This window comes from Pipra filicauda, unplaced genomic scaffold (genome assembly GCF_003945595.2).
Source record: "Pipra filicauda isolate LSUMZ 115617 unplaced genomic scaffold, ASM394559v2 scaffold388_size762695_pilon, whole genome shotgun sequence".
Taxonomy (NCBI): Eukaryota; Metazoa; Chordata; class Aves; order Passeriformes; family Pipridae; genus Pipra; species Pipra filicauda.
Genome location: NW_024104518.1, coordinates 50900 through 61492, shown reverse-complemented (window position 1 = coordinate 61492; position 10593 = coordinate 50900). Strand labels below are relative to the sequence as shown.

At 64.6% G+C, this 10593-nt stretch overlaps 3 long non-coding RNA genes across 4 annotated transcripts; all 3 read left to right on the top strand.

Annotated features, from left to right (window-relative positions):
• The first annotated feature begins 749 nt into the window (after positions 1 to 749).
• LOC120323962 lies at positions 750 to 2212 on the top strand. Its single transcript, XR_005564905.1, has 2 exons — positions 750 to 1902; positions 2061 to 2212. It is a non-coding gene; the product is annotated as an uncharacterized LOC120323962 (long non-coding RNA).
• Positions 2213 to 3796: 1584 nt separating this feature from the next.
• LOC113989751 lies at positions 3797 to 4241 on the top strand. Its single transcript, XR_003541387.2, has 2 exons — positions 3797 to 3854; positions 4013 to 4241. It is a non-coding gene; the product is annotated as an uncharacterized LOC113989751 (long non-coding RNA).
• A 5544-nt stretch (positions 4242 to 9785) lies between these two features.
• Positions 9786 to 10588, top strand: LOC120323963. Of its 2 annotated transcripts, none has more exons than XR_005564916.1 (3): positions 9786 to 9827; positions 10355 to 10444; positions 10549 to 10588. It is a non-coding gene; the product is annotated as an uncharacterized LOC120323963 (long non-coding RNA). The 2 variants fall into 2 exon arrangements; XR_005564915.1 differs by having other exon boundaries at positions 10355 to 10440; positions 10549 to 10587.
• The last annotated feature ends 5 nt before the right edge of the window (positions 10589 to 10593 follow it).

Here is a 10593-nt window from a genome sequence, read left to right as displayed (position 1 = left end):
CCAAGTGAAGTTTGGAGGGACTTGTGGAGCTGGGGGGACCTGTGGGTGGGTAGTGGCTTGGAGATCTCCCTCTGGGGGTGTAGGGACCGGGTTTCCTTCTTGGGGAGGAGCTGGTGTTTCTCAGGCTCAATTGTGTCCTCCTGCCTTGGCAGAAGCCGTCGGAGAAGAAAGAAGAGACAGCAGTGGAACTTTGAGGCAAGAGCGAAGAAGAGGAGCAGCAGCATCGAGCTCAAGAGGGGGCACGACAGGGACCCTCTGGGCAAATGCACCTCCCTGGCCCCCCCCGGGCAGGGATCCGTAAGAGTCCGGCGGGCACCTTCAGGGTGCCCCGGCTGGCTTTGCGCTGGGCGACCTCCCTGTAAGCAGGGCTGGGTCTTTGCTTTGCTTTGCTGGCCTTTGGCCATGGCGCTCCTTTGGCTGCCTGGAGAGAGGGGCAACCCTGTAAGGAGGGTGAGAGCCCCCATCTCCTCACCCAAGGGGGGAAACGGAGCTCTCCCTATCCCCAGCCCGCCCTGTAAGCAGGGCAGGCCTTTTCCTGACCCCCAGCCTGCCCTGTAAGCAGGGCAGGGCTTTTCCTGACCCCCAGCCCGCCCTGTAAGCAGGGCAGGGCTTTTCCTGACCCCCAGCCCACCCTGTAAGCAGGGCAGGGCTTTTCCTGACCCCCAGCCCGCCCTGTAAGCAGGGCAGGGCTTTTCCTGACCCCCAGCCCGCCCTGTAAGCAGGGCAGGGCTTTTCCTGACCCCCCGCCCGCCCTGTAAGCAGGGCAGGGCTTTTCCTGACCCCCAGCCCGCCCTGTAAGCAGGGCAGGGCTTTTCCCCCTGGCACCTTTGTGCCTGCTTATGGCCCCTGGCCAGAGTGACCCCCTGTAGCTGGGGCGTGTCACGGCCTTGGTCCCTGGGCCAGTTGTGAAGCCCCTCCGTGTGCTGAGGCCCCGCTGGCCTCTGCAGAGCCCGGGGCAGGGCTGAGGCTCTGCTCTCCTGCCCAGAGGGAGGGATGGCTCCCCACGCGTTGGCTGCACAGAGCCTGCTCCCTCTTCTGGGACGTTCCCCCTTTGTGTTTTTGTCTTTGTCGGTGTGAGTGAGCAAGCAAGTGAGCTTGTGTTTTATCCCCCCTAGCAAAAGTGAGGCTAGTGTAGCTTAGACTTCCCAGGAGGGAAAGAGGGGCTCTGTGCAGCAGCCGGGGGGTGCCCTCTGAACCCACGGGTGGAGACAGGGCCCAGCCTTGCCCCTTCTTCCCCAGGACAGAGCGAAGCCCATTAGTGGTGGTGCAGGCACCGTGACCCGCCTGTAGCCAGGGCCTGGGCGTGTGCCTGCGCTGCGGGGCTGCCTGTCCTGCTGGTGATGTGCCAGCGTGATCCCCCCCCGGCCTTAGGCCGTCAGGCCACTGTTGGGAGTGCCGGGCCTCGGGGGCGGCCCTGTAAGTGGGGCTTTGTGCGTCCCCCGTGCCCGGCGGGCGGTTGGAGGGACCCTCTGTAACCAGGCGGGTGTCCCGTGGGGTCCCCACCCTTTCACAGGCGTGGGGCTGGGCGTGTGCCCTCCCTGTCCTCGGGGGAAGGCCGAGCTCCGTGGCTCCCTGGGTGTGAACCCGCCTGTAAGCAGGGTCCGGGTCTGGGAGCCTTTGTGCTCCCTCAGCTTGCAGCCTGTGCGGGGCGACCGCCCCGTTAGCGGGGAGCGGGTCAGGTGCCCCCGAAGCGGAGAGAAGGAGCCTCCGCGAGCCTTTGGGCCCAGGGCTGCCCTGTAAGTCGGGGCCAGTGCCCTGGAGTCCCGGGCACTTTGTGCTCCAAGCAGCGGCCGGAGCCCCCTGTAAGCAGGGGTGCAGCCTCTTTGGCCACTGCTTTGCCTGCCCAGCTGCCTTTGCCCAGAGGGCCCGGCTCCCAGCAGCGGATGGGACTGCGTCGCTCTGGTGAGACCAAGTGAAGTTTGGAGGGGTTTGTGGAGCTGGGGGGGCCTGTGGGTGGGTAGTGGCTTGGAGATCTCCCTCTGGGGGTGTAGGGACCGGGTTTCCTTCTTGGGGAGGAGCTGGTGTTTCTCAGGCTCAACTGTGTCCTCCTGCCTTGGCAGAAGCCGTCGGAGAAGAAAGAAGAGACAGGACTGGAACTTCGAGGCAAGAGCGAAGAAGAGGAGCAGCAGCGTCGAGCTCAAGAGTGGACCAGCGAGGCAAGAGCCAAGGAGAGGAACAGCAGCGTCGAGCTCAAGAGGGGGCACGACAGAGACCCTCTGGGCAAAGGCACCTCCCGGGCACCCCCCGGGCAGGGATCCGTAAGAGTCCGGCGGGCACCTTCAGGCTGCCCTGCTGGCTTTGCGCTGGGCGACCTCCCTGTAAGCAGGGCTGGGTCTTTGCTTTGCTTTGCTGGCCTTTGGCCATGGCGCTCCTTTGGCTGCCCGGAGAGAGGGGCAACCCTGTAAGGAGGGTGAGAGCCCCCGTCTCCGCACCCGCGGGGGGAAACGGAGCTCTCCCGAACCCCCAGCCCACCCTGTAAGCAGGGCAGGGCTTTTCCTGCCCCCCAGCCCACCCTGTAAGCAGGGCAGGGCTTTTCCCGCCCCCCAGCCCACCCTGTAAGCAGGGCAGGGCTTTTCCCGCCCCCCAGCCCACCCTGTAAGCAGGGCAGGGCTTTTCCCGCCCCCCAGCCCACCCTGTAAGCAGGGCAGGGCTTTTCCCGCCCCCCAGCCCACCCTGTAAGCAGGGCAGGGCTTTTCCCGCCCCCCAGCCCACCCTGTAAGCAGGGTAGGGCTTTTCCCGACCCCCAGCCCACCCTGTAAGCAGGGCAGGGCTTTTCCCCCTGGCACCTTTGTGCCTGCTTATGGCCCCTGGCCAGAGTGACCCCCTGTAGCTGGGGCGTGTCACGGCCTCGGTCCCCGGGCCAGGTGTGAAGCCCCTCCGTGTGCTGAGGCCCCTCTGGCTTCTGCAGAGCCCGGGGCAGGGCTGAGGCTCTGCTCTCCTGCCCAGAGGGAGGGATGGCTCCCCACGCGTTGGCTGCACAGAACCTGCTCCCTCTTCTGGGACGTTCCCCCTTTGTGTTTTTGTGTTTGTCGGTGTGAGTGAGCAAGTGAGCTTGTGTTTTATCCCCCGTAGCAAAAGTGAGGCTAGTGTAGCTTAGACTTCCCAGGAGGGAAAGAGGGGCTCTGTGCAACAACCGGGGCGTGCCCTCTGAACCCACGGGTGGAGACAGGGCCCAGCCTTGCCCCTTCTTCCCCAGGACAGAGCGAAGCCCGTTAGTGGTGGTGCAGGCACCGTGACCCGCCTGTAGCCAGGGCCTGGGCGTGTGCCTGCGCTGCGGGGCTGCCTGTCCTGCTGGTGATGTGCCAGCGTGATCCCCCCCCCGGCCTTAGGCCGTCCGGCCACTGTTGGGAGTGCCGGGCCTCGGGGGCGGCCCTGTAAGTGGGGCTTTGTGCGTCCCCCGTGCCCGGCGGGCGGTTGGAGGGACCCTCTGTAACCAGGCGGGTGTCCCGTGGGGTCCCCACCCTTTCACAGGCGTGGGGCTGGGCGTGTGCCCTCCATGTCCTCGGGGGAAGGCCGAGCTCCGTGGCTCCCTGGGTGTGAACCCGCCTGTAAGCAGGGTCCGGGTCTGGGAGCCTTTGTGCTCCCTCAGCTGGCAGCCTGTGCGGGGCGACCGCCCCGTTAGCGGGGAGCGGGTCAGGTGCCCCCGAAGCGGAGAGAAGGAGCCTCCGCGGGCCTTTGGGCCCAGGGCTGCCCTGTAAGTCGGGGCCAGTGCCCTGGAGTCCCGGGCACTTTGCGCTCCAGGCAGCGGCCGGAGCCCCCTGTAAGCAGGGGTGCAGCCTCTTTGGCCACTGCCTTGCAGCTGCCTTTGCCCAGAGGGCCCGGCTCCCAGCAGCGGATGGGACTGCGTCGCTCTGGTGAGACCAAGTGAAGTTTGGAGGGGTTTGTGGAGCTGGGGGGGCCTGTGGGTGGGTAGTGGCTTGGAGATCTCCCTCTGGGGGTGTAGGGACCGGGTTTCCTTCTTGGGGAGGAGCTGGTGTTTCTCAGGCTCAATTGTGTCCTCCTGCCTTGGCAGAAGCCGTCGGAGAAGAAAGAAGAGACAGCAGTGGAACTTTGAGCAAGAGCGAAGAAGAGGAGCAGCAGCGTCGAGCTCAAGAGGGGGCACGACAGGGACCCTCTGGGCAAATGCACCTCCCTGGCCCCCCCCGGGCAGGGATCCGTAAGAGTCCGGCGGGCACCTTCAGGGTGCCCCGGCTGGCTTTGCGCTGGGCGACCACCCTGTAAGCAGGGCTGGGTCTTTGCTTTGCTTTGCTTTGCTGGCCTTTGGCCATGGCGCTCCTTTGGCTGCCTGGAGAGAGGGGCAACCCTGTAAGGAGGGTGAGAGCCCCCATCTCCTCACCCAAGGGGGGAAACGGAGCTCTCCCTATCCCCAGCCCGCCCTGTAAGCAGGGCAGGGCTTTTCCTGACCCCCAGCCCGCCCTGTAAGCAGGGCAGGGCTTTTCCTGACCCCCAGCCCGCCCTGTAAGCAGGGCAGGGCTTTTCCTGACCCCCAGCCCGCCCTGTAAGCAGGGCAGGGCTTTTCCTGACCCCCAGCCCGCCCTGTAAGCAGGGCAGGGCTTTCCTGACCCCCAGCCCGCCCTGTAAGCAGGGCAGGGCTTTTCCTGACCCCCAGCCCGCCCTGTAAGCAGGGCAGGGCTTTTCCTGACCCCCAGCCCGCCCTGTAAGCAGGGCAGGGCTTTTCCCCCTGGCACCTTTGTGCCTGCTTATGGCCCCTGGCCAGAGTGACCCCCTGTAGCTGGGGCGTGTCACGGCCTTGGTCCCTGGGCCAGTTGTGAAGCCCCTCCGTGTGCTGAGGCCCCTCTGGCCTCTGCAGAGCCCGGGGCAGGGCTGAGGCTCTGCTCTCCTGCCCAGAGGGAGGGATGGCTCCCCACGCGTTGGCTGCACAGAACCTGCTCCCTCTTCTGGGACGTTCCCCCTTTGTGTTTTTGTGTTTGTCGGTGTGAGTGAGCAAGTGAGCTTGTGTTTTATCCCCCGTAGCAAAAGTGAGGCGAGTGTAGCTTAGACTTCCCAGGAGGGAAAGAGGGGCTCTGTGCAGCAACCGGGGGGTGCCCTCTGAACCCACGGGTGGAGACAGGGCCCAGCCTTGCCCCTTCTTCCCCAGGACAGAGCGAAGCCCGTTAGTGGTGGTGCAGGCACCGTGACCCGCCTGTAGCCAGGGCCTGGGCGTGTGCCTGCGCTGCGGGGCTGCCTGTCCTGCTGGTGATGTGCCAGCGTGATCCCCACCCCCCCCCTCCGGCCTTAGGCCGTCAGGCCACTGTTGGGAGTGCCGGGCCTCGGGGGCGGCCCTGTAAGTGGGGCTTTGTGCGTCCCCCGTGCCCGGCGGGCGGTTGGAGGGACCCTCTGTAACCAGGCGGGTGTCCCGTGGGGTCCCCACCCTTTCACAGGCGTGGGGCTGGGCGTGTGCCCTCCCTGTCCTCGGGGGAAGGCCGAGCTCCGTGGCTCCCTGGGTGTGAACCCGCCTGTAAGCAGGGTCCGGGTCTGGGAGCCTTTGTGCTCCCCCAGCTGGCAGCCTGTGCGGGGCGACCGCCCCGTTAGCGGGGAGTGTGTTAGGTGACACAGAAGCGGAGAGAAGGAGCATCCGCGCGCCTTTGGGCCCAGGGCTGCCCTGTAAGTCGGGGCCAGTGCCCTGGAGTCCCGGGCACTTTGCGCTCCAGGCAGCGGCCGGAGCCCCCTGTAAGCAGGGGTGCAGCCTCTTTGGCCACTGCCTTGCATGCCCAGCTGCCTTTGCCCAGAGGGCCTGGCTCCCAGCAGCGGATGGGACTGCGTCGCTCTGGTGAGACCAAGTGAAGTTTGGAGGGGTTTGTGGAGCTGGGGGGGCCTGTGGGTGGGTAGTGGCTTGGAGATCTCCCTCTGGGGGTGTAGGGACCGGGTTTCCTTCTTGGGGAGGAGCTGGTGTTTCTCAGGCTCAATTGTGTCCTCCTGCCTTGGCAGAAGCCGTTGGAGAAGAAAGAAGAGACAGCAGTGGAACTTTGAGGCAAGAGCGAAGAAGAGGAGCAGCAGCGTCGAGCTCAAGAGGGGGCACGACAGGGACCCTCTGGGCAAATGCACCTCCCTGGCCCCCCCCGGGCAGGGATCCGTAAGAGTCCGGCGGGCACCTTCAGGGTGCCCCGGCTGGCTTTGCGCTGGGCGACCTCCCTGTAAGCAGGGCTGGGTCCTTTGCTTTGCTTGGCGTTGGCCTTTTGCCTTCGTGCTCCTGTGGCTGCCCGGAGAGAGGGGCAACCGCCCTTTAAGGAGCGTGAGAGTGCCCGCCTCCACGCCCGAGGGGGGAAACGGAGCTCTCTCGTCCCCCGGCCCGCCCGCCCCGTAAGCGGGGCAGGGCTTTTTCCCTTGGCACCTTTGGTGCCTGCTGGCGGCCCCTGACCCGAGTGACTCCCCGTAGTCGGGGTGCGTCATAGCCTGTGTCCCTTGCCCCTCAGCACGCTGAGGCCCTTCTGGCCCGTGCGCAGCCTGGGGCCACTAACGGGCTTCGCTCCATCCTCGGGAACAAGGGGCGAGCCCGAGGCTCTCCTCCCCTGCTCGGCGGCAGGGCCGGCTCCCCACGGCTTGGCGCACAGAGCTTGCTCCCTCTTCTGGGACGTTCCCCCTTTGTGTCCTTGTCCCGTCGGTGTGAGTGAGCGAGCGAGTGAGCTGGTCCCTCCTGTAGCCCCCGCAGAGATGTAGGCAGTGTAGCTTAGACTTCCCAGGAGGGAAAGAGGGGCTCTGTGTGCCAACCCGTGGGGAGCCAGCCCCGCCGCCGAGCAGGAGAGGAGAGCGTCGGGCTCGCCCCCTGTTCCCGAGGACGGAGCGAAGCCCATTAGTGGCGCTGCGGGGCCGCCCGTCCTGCTGGCGATGTGCCAGCGTGGGCCCCCCCCCCGTCCTCGGGGCTGGGGCCCTGTCCCCGCCGGCCTTAGGCCGCAAGGCCCTTGTTGGGAGTGCCGGGCCTCGGGGGGGCGGCCCCCTAAGTGGGGCTTTGTGCGTCCCCCCTGCTCGGCGGGCGGTTGGAGGGACCGCCTGTAATCAGGCGGGTGTCCCGCGGGGTCCCCTGGCCTCTCACGGGCATGGGGCTGGGCGTGTGCCCTCCCTGCCCTCGGGGCCCAGCTCAGGGCCTTAGGCCACGAGCCCCAGTGCCTGGCCCTTGAGTCAGGTACTTGATGCCGCGGGGGAAGGCCGAGCGGAGAGAAGGAGCCTCCGCAGGCCTTTGGGCCCAGGGCCCCCCTGTAAGTCGGGGTCAGTGTCCTGGTGTCCCAGGCCCTTTGTGGTCCAGGCAGCGGCCGGAGCCCCCTGTAAGCAGGGCGGCAGCCTCTTTGGCCGCTGCTTCGCATGCCCAGCTGCCTTTGCCCAGAGGGCCCGGCTCCCCGCAGCGGGTGGGACTGCGCCGTGCATCGCCGTGGTGAGTCCAAGTGAAGCTTGGAGAGTTTTGTGGGGGGAAGTGGGGGGGCCTGTGGGTGGGCGGGGAGGGTCTTGGAGATGTGCCTCCGGGGGCGTGGGGTCCGGGTTGCCTTGGTACGGAGGAGCTGGTGTTTCTCGGGCCCACCTGCCTCTTCCCGCCCTGGCAGAAGCCATCGGAGAAGAGAGCGGAGCGGGCTTCCAGGGCACTCCTTGCAGGGGTTGTGTTTAAGGGAAGGGCAGGGGAGCCTTTCTGTGGCCCAGAGGAGCTGCAGTTTTCTTTCTTCCTCTCTGGAGGACTAAAAACTAAAAAAATAAAAAGCAAACGAGAAAGAAAAGAAAAGGGAATGAAAAATAAAGAGCATAAAAAATTAAGGGAATGAAGAAGGAAAGAGAAAATACAAAAGAAAATTAAAAGAAAAAAATTAAAATCGGGGAAACTTAAAAGGCAATAATATAATGAGAAGTGAAATGAAAGGGAAAAACAAGCCTTCTTGGGCACCCCAGGGTTTCCTCCCCGCTCCGCCCTCCGCCCCGTAAGATGGGGGTCACCCCTAAGCTGTGAGAAGGGGACCGCAAAAGGTGGGTGGGGGAAGCCTAGGGAGCCGAAAAGGCAGTGGAGGGCGAGCGGCGAAATGTGAGGGAGGAGCCCCGGAAAAGCGGGCGAGGCGCGCGCAGTAAGAAAGCGAAGCTGGGCGGTCGGTCGGCGGGGTGGTGGGAAGCCAGGGTGGCGACGCCGGCGGATGCGCAGTCGTTGGCAAGACGCCGGCGATCACGTGGTAAGTAAGGGCAGCCAGGAGAGGGACCGGCGACGCATGCGCAGTGGCTCTCGTGCCGGTGCAGCGCTCCCCGCTCGAGTTAAGGGCCGGTTCCGGCGGCAGGGCGGGACTCGCGGCCTCCCGTCTCTCCCGGGGTGTGTGTGGGGGGAATAACATGAAGATTTTTTGGGGTGAAAGCGCTGAAATTAGCGAGGAGGGACGCTAATTTGGGTAAACTGGGTCACCGGAAGTAGAGAGCGACCGGAAGTCCTCCAAGGCCCCGGCGCGGAAGTCCGCCAAGCCCACAGTAAAGATGGCGCCGCCAGGACCGGATCGACCACACTAAAGATGGCGGCCCCGGCCCGGAAGTTCGCCCCGACGCCACACTCAAGATGGCGCCGCCACGACCGGAACTTAGCCGAGGCCACACTAAAGATGGCGGCGAGAGGCCCCCTCGCCTCAGAGAGGCGTCTATCCTGTTGCCTGACCTCCGCCGCGACCGGGACCCCCGCCCCGCGCCCGCAGCGCCGTCTCGCCGCGCCGCTTCCCGCTGTGGGGACAGGGCGGGGCGCTCGGCGGCGCCGGGCGCGGGCGGCAGGTTCGTAGGCGGCGGCAGGCACCGGCGAGGGCAGCCCCCATCTCGGGGCCGCGGCACGCGGCTGACCGCGAGGACCCCCAGGCGAGCACGTTCCGCTCCGCTCCCGTCCCCGCTCCCGCTCCCGCCCCGCTCGGTCCCGCAGTGCCCTGGAGATGCTGTCGGGGCTGCGCCGCCGCCTTCCCCCCCCGCAAGCGACCCACGGCGGCAGATCCGACGGAGATCGTCCCCGGGGTAAGCTGGGCGCCGCGGGGGGGGGCGCGGCCGCTCTTCTGCCTCTCCCGCGCCCATCGGCGACTGCAGGCAGGGGAAGCGACAGGCAAGTTTCCCGCCTCTGCGGAGAAACTCGCACCTGCGTGCCGCCGCAGGGCCGGGTTCGGATGTGCCCTGGCATTGCACACGCACCACACCCCCCCGCGGGGAGGGTCTGCGCTGCCTCGGGGACCCTGTCTGTGCTGCCGGGAGAGGGAAATCCTTTGGGAAGCTGGGCTGGAAACAGCAACTCTGTGAACTGCTCAGCTTTTCCTAGGCAAGGGCAGGTTTTTAGGGAAGAAAGGCCCGGACGCGCGAAAGGCGCCGCGGGTCTCGCCAAGGGGGGGGGGGCGCGCGGCTGCAGCGCCGCGCGCGGCTGCAGTGCCGCTCCCGGCCGTGTCCGCCAGGCGGCGACTGTGAGGCAGGGCCCGGCGCTCGGGGGCGCTCTCGCAAGCGACGCTTGCCCTGGGAAAGCGGCGGGCTTTGGGCACTGCCGGCCTTCCCCCGCAGTGCCCGGGCTGGCCCAGCGCCTGGCAAAACCTCGTAGGGAAAAGGCAAGCAACACCTGCGGTGGTTCTGTCCTTTCTTTAGCCGGGGACTGGAACACAGACAAAATCAAGGGGCTCTTTGACCTGGGCAGGCTCCGAGCATTTTTCAGCCTTCCTTCGCAGGGCATTCTCACCCTCTGAAAAGCTGAAAGGCTTTAACAGCTGGAGACGCGCCTGCAGCTGTGCAGATTAATGGAGTTTCTTTTAGGAAACGAAGGGGAGGTTTTCCTGTTGTGAGCCTAAATACCGAGTCTACTCTGCTTTTTCAATCAGGTGACGAAGCTTATGGAAAAAAAGACCAAAGGCCTCGAGGTGAGCACATTCTACCGAGTTCTGCTTTTCTGGGATCGGTTTGGGAAAATCACGTGAAATTCTAAAAAGCTTCTCTCCGTGTTTTCTAGTTGTTTTTTCAGCCTTGGTCTAAGTTTCGTGTAGAAAAGGGCATAGAATTATTAGAACACACAAACTAGACTTTCTCGGGAGAGATGGAAGAAAAGGCTGCTGATTGCAGTTCTGCTTTTCTTGTCTTCCCTTCGACTGTCATTTTCTCTCCCCTGCTGTTCAAATAGGCAGCAGTTAATTGCTCTGCTGAAGAGTTTGCTGTACTAAGTGTCTGTCAAATTGATGCCTTCAACTCAAGATAGCACCTGCTCCTTAGTTACAAAAAGTTCCTCACGGAAATTTTCAGGCGTGCCCATAAATCTCCTGGCTGTTTGTTTGGGAGAACAGGGTTTTCTCGTCTGTAACAGAACAGTCGTGGCATTTGCTATGGAATGCTGGTGGCAATCTAGTCAGAAGAGGACCCCGTGCTTCACTAATTTTGCCTTTTTGTTGTTCAGGGTGACTTCTTCCCAGGGATGTTCTTCTTGACCCCCCGGGGCAAACGGAGGTGTCAGCGTCAGGAGCCATCCTAACTGAGGCCCTGGTAGGTCAGTGCTTTTTGTGTGACTGGACGGTGAAGCTGTCTGTGGGAATGACCTGGCTATTGCTCAGTGTAGTCCTAATTAAGGTGCCTTTTACTCCGTGTTCCCAGGCTCCCTGTTTCCCTTCGGTCGCCGTGGGTGTGCCGGACGCCTCT